This window comes from Arachis ipaensis, chromosome B7 (assembly GCF_059453495.1).
Source record: "Arachis ipaensis isolate K30076 ecotype BB chromosome B7, ASM5945349v1, whole genome shotgun sequence".
In the NCBI taxonomy this organism is placed as follows: Eukaryota; Viridiplantae; Streptophyta; class Magnoliopsida; order Fabales; family Fabaceae; genus Arachis; species Arachis ipaensis.
This window is the reverse complement of record NC_142442.1, coordinates 140854498-140863330: the sequence shown is the minus strand read 5'-3', so window position 1 is coordinate 140863330 and position 8833 is coordinate 140854498. Positions and strand designations below refer to the sequence as shown.

Genomic DNA, 8833 nt, shown 5'->3' with positions numbered 1-8833 from the left:
CCTCCCTTTTAGGTAGCGTTTGTTTTCGGAGACAGGACACAGAAACATGGACAATTAAGAATTAAAACATGTTTGGAGGTAGAGACATGGACACAGAACACATTGTCTCTAGGACACTATTTTATATTTTTGTGTCCACTCTTTTACGAAGGACAATGATGGACACGGGATTTGAAAGAGTGGACACGGACTTTTTATCAAAATTTTTTCTTTTTTATCCATAGATATTTTTTATTATTATACTATTATCCCTTCTTATTTTTTCTAATTTTAGCTTCTTCCCTGTATTGTAATTCTTTTTTCTCTGCGTTCTTTTTTTTCAGATACTCTTTTTTTTTTAGAATTTCTTATTAGATAATTAATTTATTCCTTTTTATCGTTTATTCTCTTCTTTATGGCATGCTGTATTAATGGAGACTTAATTCATTTTTTTATTTTATGTTATTTTATTTATTCTTAATTTTGTTACTTTAATACCATTTTTATCTTATTGGTTTATAGACCAATTCTTCTTGTAATTTTATGTACTCCTATATACTCTTATTTTTTATTAAATTAATTTGTACTTGATGTAAAAAATTTGGAATCACATGGCTATTTTAGTCATTTCGCATAATATCTTAGTTTTGTCCATGTCTATCCAAACATAATACAGGACATTACATTAGTGTCTTATCCATCGTATCCAAACACAATACACAAAAAATAATTTTTAGTGTCTCCGTCTTATTGTCTCTGTCTTAGTGTCATGTCCTGTCCTGTCTTAAAAAACAAACGCAGCCTTATTTCATACACACACGCTGAAAACAAAAAGAGAGAGACCAACGACGGAGATGAAAGGAAGAGAGGAAGGGGGCTATTCCGTCGTCACTACTGCTGTCGCGTCACTGTCGGGAGGCTAGAATAGAGAGAGAGAGAGAGAGAGAGAGAGAGAGAGAGAGAGAGAGAGAGAGAGAGAGAGAGAGAGAGAGAGAGATGCATTCGAGAGAGAGAACGAGCGCGACAGAGGAGACACAGAAGAAGGATTGTCGTCGTTCTGTCTCGCCGCCATCGAGCTGCTACAACCCGTTGCCGTTGTCGCGTCTGTCGCCTCCAATGGGTGAGTCCGTCGCTGGAACTGGACGTCGGGAAGAGAGAAGGTGATGGTGGGGAGGGGTGTTGTCACTGCGGTGGCCGTTGTTGCGGATGGAGGTTGCCACTGAGCTACGGCCGTTGGAGCTGTTCCACCACCATTTTGGTCACCGGGTATGGCACGGGTGTCGCCGGAATCACCGCCGAAGCTGTCCCTGTTTCGTTCTTGATTCCTTTTTTTGTACAGTGGGTTGTTTTGCTCCAAAAATTCTTTTAATTGCTGTTCCGTTATATGTTGCTGACGTTTTTGCAGCGTTATTGCTTTAGGGTTGAGTTTCGGTTATTACATGTTGCGATTAGAGTTTCCATTGTTGCAAAAGTGGTTTGGAGTTGTGGTTGCGGCTACCGCTATTGCAGCCCGAGAGAAAGAGGAGTTTTGTCACGTAATTGTGTCACGATCAAGGTAGGGATCGCTATCTTAAACTTATTTTACTATCAAGAATTATTACAAGTCGATATTAATATGAAAAATACATTTTTGTGATTTTTGTAAGTCTCATGGATTGAATTGAATTATTTTGGATGAATATAACTGTTTGCTTGATTGAATTATTGATTGATTGAGGTTGCTAGAAATTATGGTTTTTAATTGATTACGTTGAAGTTGATTTAAATTGTGATTTACTGGATTGGTTGTTTGAATTCTGGATTTTGTTGATTTTGTGGTTGTGATAATGGTTTATTGGAAACAATTTGAATTGGTTTGATTTATTGAAAATGATTTGAGATTTGGAAATGATCTTGATGTTATAATTGGTTTGATTTCTTGAAAATGATTTGAGATTTGAAAATGATTTTGATATTAGAATTAGTTCGATTTATTGGAAATGATTTGAGATTTGGAAATGATTTGATATTGGAATTGGTTTTATTTATTGGAAATGAGTTTGAGAAATGATTTGGTTGAGACCCTCGAAGGATGACAAATTTCGAATTTTGGAGGAGATGCTGTCGAAATTTTTATAAAAATTTAAGACTTCATTCGAAGTGATTATTTAGAAAGATTTAGATTTAAGAATTATATTAGTTGATTTTTAATTATTAAGAAAATAATTATGTTTTGAGTTTATTGAGAAAAGTATTATATTTTAAGGTAGATTTATTAATAAAAGAATTATGCTTTGAGTTTGTCTTATTAAGAAAAGATTTATGCTTTGAGTTTGATTTATTAAAAATTATGTTTCGAGTTTGAATTATTAAAAAAAGGATTATGCTTTGGGTTTGATTTATTGAGAAAAATTTTATGTTTTGAGTTTGATTTATTTAAAAAAAATTTGTGTTTTGAGTTCAATTTAAATGATTATGTTTGAGTTCGATTTAAAAAATCATATTTTGAGAAATTTTAACGAATTTACAATATTTAAATTTGATTGGTAAAGAGAAGTGATTTGGAGTATTTTTGAGAAGTTATTACATTTGAGAATGAAGTTGGAAGTGAGTTTTGTGCAACTAATTTGAATCTGAGAGTTATGCTTTTGGAGAATTTCAAATGGAATTTAAGATGGATTATTGAAGTTAAATTTGAAATTTTTTATTTGGTGAAAATGATTTATGAGAGAAAAATGGATTTAACTTGCTTTTAAAAGAGATTTTGATATTTAAGCTTCCAGGTTAATATGTAAGAATTGTGGTTTTGTCCCGCTTGCTCCCATATGGTATTTTAGCTTCCAGAGTAGATGTAAGGGTTGTGATTTTATCCCACTTGTTCTTGGTATTTGAGCTTCTGGGATAGATGTAACGATTGTGGTTTTATCCCACTTGCTCTCAGTTGATATTTGAGCTTCCTGGATAGATTCAAGGATGGTGGTTTTGTCTCGTTTGCTCCAAGATGGAATTGAGACTGTTGACCCTCCATCTGTGGTCGGACACTTAGACTTTCTTGAATGATTCCCCCATGGATATATAATGAATCAATGAGTTTGAGTTTGGAGATGCACGCACCAAGGGACTGTACAGGGTTCGTTACCGGACACGTCGGGTTTTGGCTTATAACCGACAGATGAGTTCATTGGCCATAGGGCAGAAATGCATTATTTGCATTTGTGTGTATTGATTGGGGTGTGCATCTTGTATTTGGCTTGCCTATTTGCATAATTGTATCTATATGCTAATTGAATTAATTGCCTTAACTGTCCTCTCTATTTGTGTATTTCTTGTATTATTTTGTTTGTGCTTGAACAACTGAGAGATCTTTTATGCTGGCGGTGGTGACGTTGAGGGTTTTCTTGATGTTGTACTGTCTGTAATTGTTCCCTAATTATAATTGCCTTGTAACGTTTTATGCTTGTGATTGATTTTGTTTTGAAACTGAGTTTTGATGGTAATTTGATTTGAGTTGGGTTGGAGGCTGTGTTTTGACTTGATTTGGGTCGGAAGCCGAGCTGATTTGATTTAGGTCGGAGGCCGTAATTTGATTTGATTATATGATGGGTCGGAGGCCGTAATTAGTTATATTTTGAGATATTACTTGAGTTTTGAAATTCTTATAACTAAAGATGTGAACTTTGAATTTTGAATAATTAATTGATAATGCTTTGAATAGATTCATAAGGCGAACGATAATCACTGCAGTTAAAATTAATTCTTTTCTTATACGTATTATCTTATGACAATTCTTAAAAACTCTTACTGAGAACCCTGTAAAGGACGATGTTCTCAATCCCCTATAAATTTCCTTTTTTAGGACGGACAAAGAATTTTAGAGGAGTTCTTTCTGCGTATCTAGATGTATTGTTTAGCATTATATATATATATATATATATATATATATATATATATATATATATATATATATATATTTTTTTTTTTTTCTCGTCTTTATCATTATATTTTTGTAAGAGGGATAAAAATCATGATTTGTAATGATATATATGTATGTATGTATATTTGTAGGTTACTTATATAAGAAATTTTATATATATGAGAGAATTGTGATTTGAATTTGGTTATATATGCATATTTAAAAAGAAAAAGTATTTTCGATTTTTTAAACGATACGATTTCGTGTTAAAGGCCCGTATCTTATTATTAAATATATGGAAGTCGTCGTAATATTCTCGTTACCAGAGTGGAATGACGCAGCTGAAAGCAGAACATTCTAATAGTAAGAGTGTTACAAGATGCAGGGTGCGTGTTGCCTTGGAGCTGTCACGTGGTGTTCCTGTGCTTAGAGACACTAATAAAGATACCTCGAAAATATGTGTGGAATCTCAATAAAGTTAACACGCAGGGTATGTGTTGCCTTGGAGCTGCCACGTGGTGGATCTCTACTGGAAATTTCTGATAAAGTTGTCTCGAAATTCTACAAAAAATCTCTGCTAAAGTAACACGCAGAATGTGTGTTGTACCGAGAGATGATACGTGACGAATTTCTGTTGAAAATCTCTGATAAAGTTACTTCAAAATTCTGCGAATCTCTGATAAAGCAACACGCATGATGCGTATTGTGTTAGCGTTTTATGAATATATACATTTATGCAAAACACTCTAGAGATTAATATTTAACAAAAACACCACTTTCTTTTTCATATCTAAAATAATTTTTGAAATTTTACACTATTTTTAGATAAATTCGACAAAAAAAAAAAATATAAGATCCAAGTAATTCCCAAAAACTATTTTACATTAGTGGCGGGTTGTTGGATAATGTATCAATTAACTCATTACCAACCAACTAAGGATCTAAAACCGCAAGTCCGTAACCACTAACTAATTATTTATAGTTAGACAACAGAAAAATCCCGAGATTAACCGTCCCAGCCACTTGCAGCAACGCCGCTCCAAACGCCGACCCCGCTCCCGGGTGCGCTCAGGCAGCTCCTTAAAGTAGCCTCCGTCTCCGGCGGCATACAGTTCGGCTGGGCGCTGTAGCTCTCGCTTCTGAAGCCGTAGTGCAGCAGCTAGGGATCTCGCACGCGTGGGACAGTTTCATATGGCTCTGCGGGCCTCTCTCCGGGCTTTTCGTCCAGCCCCTCGTGGGCCACGTGAGCTACCGCTGGAGGAGCCGGTTCGGCCGGTGACGATTGTGTTCTTGGTGCTCGTGTTCTGGCACGCTGCCGAAGTTGGGTGGTGGCTCGGCGACACGACGCACCATTGCGGTTTTCGTGTTCGGGCTTTGGATCCTTGATGTTGCCAACAACGTCAGTTAAAGCCCTTGCAGAGCATTGCTCGGCGATATCACTGGTAAAATTAATAGGAAAAGTAGTTCAATTTTGAAATCGTTGCATGACACACTTATTTGTCGTTGATTGCGGTTTCGTTTTTGGAATTTGATTATGCTCTGTCGGTTAATTGGATTTACTTCACTGATTGAGTGAAGTGAAACCGTTGAATTGCATGGTTAGTGATGCAATTCATCTTTCTGTTGTAGCTTGATTTTTCGTCTGGAATCAAACAATAGTTGTGAAAGTTCGTCGTGAACTAAGCATGAAATCAAGAGGCTCTGGATTCATGAAACTGATTTAACTTTGACCAGGGTTTTAATACTTTGTCACTCTGTCAAGCCTTTGAAAATGGAATGGCTCAATGGCCTACTTGAATCTTAAGATTTTGGAACTTGAAGTTGTTTGGAATGAAATGTTCAGAAATACTCTTAATTTATAAATCATATCAAATTGAAATGTTCCAAATTGGTTTTGGCATAGTTTCATAGCATTTTGCATAAGCTGTGTTTGTGAAGGTGACCTTTTATGTTTGAACGGAACTTCCTCAACACACACCCTTACCTAAAGAAAATGCCCTTATGTTCTTGGACTTTGATGTCAGTTTAAATCCCTTGTAATTAACACTGATCATCTGTGAAACAGTAAATTGGCACCCTATTTTTCGGAATGTAAGCCAAGGATCACTGAAGGATGCGAGTTGCAAATGCTTAAATTTTCCCTGTTTATGGTCATTGGTAACATTATTGGCTATGCAACTGGATCGTACAGTGGTTGGCACACAATTTTTCCTTTCACAGTCACAGTTGGATGCAACATTAGTTGTGCAAATCTCAAGTCTGCTTTCTATCTCGACGTTGGCTTCATGGTGATCACCACTTTATATCAGCATCATGGTTGCACATGAAGTCCCCCAAGGTTCAATTGGGGAGTCAGGAGGTGCTTCAGAAGAACCTTTCCTGTGGGAGTTATTTGGGACATTCAAGTATTTCTCAAAGACTATAGATAATACTATCTGTCTCTGCTTAAACATGGATTGCCTGGTTTCCTTTTCTTCTTTCCGATACAGATTGGATGGGACGAGAGATTTACGGTGGTGAACCAAATAAAGGGAGTTGGAATGGGGGCATTTGGTTTGTTGTTGAATTCAGTTGTTCTTGGAATAATATCAGTTCTAATGGAGAGTCAATGCAGGAATATTAGGAGGAGTACTAATTAAGCCCTCCTAATATCAGTTGTTAGAATGGGGGCATTTGGTTTTTGTGGGGAGTTTCAAATCTTATAATTTAGGATTTAATATTAGGAGGGGTACTAATTAAGCCCGTTAGAATTACTTAGTCTTTTAAGAGTATAAATAAAAAACTTTTATCATTGTATCACATAAGGAATTAATGAATTGATATTGAACTTGTGGAAGAGAAAAGTGGCTACTTAGGCAAAGATCTACCACCATTCACCATTGTTGCTGCTGCATCCACAATCTTTACCATTCTTGGATCTCCTCTGGCTGTAAGATGTCAAGTGTTTTAAACTGACATATATGTTGCCATACCTATTCATTTGAGAAACATAAATTCTTGAGTACAAGCAATTTTTAGTATTTTTTGTCATCATTTGAACAACATAAATACTAAATTGTCTTTAACAAATAAATTTTACTAATTCATGTGTGCAAACTCTGAAAAATGTGGGTGCAAACTGTATTGATTTATGTATGCAAAACTCTGTTAAATATAGGTGCAAACTATATGTTTCTTGTGTACAAAATTTCTGTAGATATGGGTGCAAATTATTGCTGGCCAAAAATGATAATATTTGTTGGCCATCTAACATCGTTCTTTGAGAAAAACATTGTGTGTCACAAAAGAAAATTTGGGAAATGATGTCATTCATTGTCTGATACACACAAATTTAGTTTAATATGTTATCTGACTTATTGGACTAATTATTTCAGGTCACTTATAGTGTTCCATATGCCTTATTGGGCAAGGTGGGCAGGCTTCTTGTGTTAATTTATTGTTTTTTGGGGATATAAATTTGAGTTATTTATATTAACTGCTGATACTTCAGGATTGTCAATGGGAGTGCTAAATCTTGATGTAGTTATCCCACTGGTACATCTTGTTTTGCATTGCTTTATTTTCAGTAAATGAGTAAGTAAATTTGGAACTTATTCAACTTCCATGAGAAATATAGTGTGTATCATTAAGATTTACTCTGCCATGAAGAAAAAATCCAAATTTCGTATTCTCTTGGGGAGCATTGAATTTTGAATTTATGATGAGCACCAAGGCACAAAAAATGTGATTTACACATGTTCAATGCATAACACTTTGGATATGAAAATCATTTCATTCTGGTGATAATGTATTTAAGACTAATTAAGCCTAAGGGTCTGTTTAGGAGAGATGATGAAGGAGGAAAGGCAAATATTTTGTTTTCTTATAAATGAACAAAAACTTTGGGTATAGAATTTGTTGTATTTTTTTTGAGCTACTGGTTATTACATTTATCATGTTGATGCCTGTAATAGATGGTGGTGTCCATGGTGTCAACTATTTGTTGGGAAAAACTCCCATCTTTGCTGTGGCAGCGGTTGCAGCCCTTATTAGTGGATTCATATCTATCATAGCTATTCCTCAATAAAGGGCAGCTCGGTGCACAAGCATCCGGTGCTAACGCAGGGTCCGGAGAAGGGTCGCACCCAAAGGGTGTAATGTACGCAGCCTAACCGGACAATTACATTGGTGGTTGTTTCCATGGCCTGATCCCGTGACCTTGAGGGTACACGGAAACAACTCAACCATTGGTCCAACGCTCCTCTTCATAGCTATTCCTCGGTCTGGACCTCAAAAGGCAAGAGCACATATGTATGAGCCTGTGAGGTATCATGTTCCTTTTTCATTTTGCCACTCAATTCGTTCCACAAGTGATCATGGTAAGAGAATGAATAGCTAGCAATGTCTTGTAAATATTTATCTTTTCCTTACTTCTATTTTATTGCAGTTATTTTGGAGCCTTTCTTTTCATTTTCTCTAATCCGAATAATGGAATACTCATCATTCTTTTAATTTTCTCTAGAATGGATTGCATGAATGGTACTAAAAGTGATTAAAAGATCACATTATCACTTAAAAAGTCATGCAACTTTGTATTTTAAGTTTGAACATTCATGTTGGACCAAATGGTGTAAATTTGATCTTCTCTATCTTATCATAAGTCATTACTTTCATGTAATACATTTGCTTTTGATGTCTAAGGAATAATGTAAGAGAAGCAAGTTGCATTATTTTTCCAATCATCTTGGCAACCCAAAATGTAATCATAAAAGCTGTATGTCACCAAAGTACTGAATAATAATCTAACTTGTGCAATCAGTGGAGAATCTCTCATTGTAAACTAAATCAGTCCCACCTATGTAAAGATTTTGACTTTAAATGCTAAAATGTGATGGAAACGTAACTAGGGCTTCAAAAGAATTGCTCATATGGGCAAACATCCTTTCCAACCAAGATGAGTTGCTGGTGCTTGGGAATTATATT

The 8833-nt window shown here is 35.4% G+C and overlaps 1 long non-coding RNA gene and 1 pseudogene across 1 annotated transcript; both read left to right on the top strand.

The window, feature by feature from the left end:
* Positions 1–4814: 4814 nt before the first annotated feature.
* Positions 4815–8558, top strand: LOC148554346 (uncharacterized). Its single transcript, XR_015891965.1, has 2 exons — positions 4815–5313; positions 7825–8558. It is a non-coding gene; the product is annotated as an uncharacterized LOC148554346 (long non-coding RNA).
* On the top strand, positions 5309–7531 carry LOC107606252 (sucrose transport protein SUC4 pseudogene; annotated as a pseudogene).
* Positions 8559–8833: the final 275 nt, after the last annotated feature.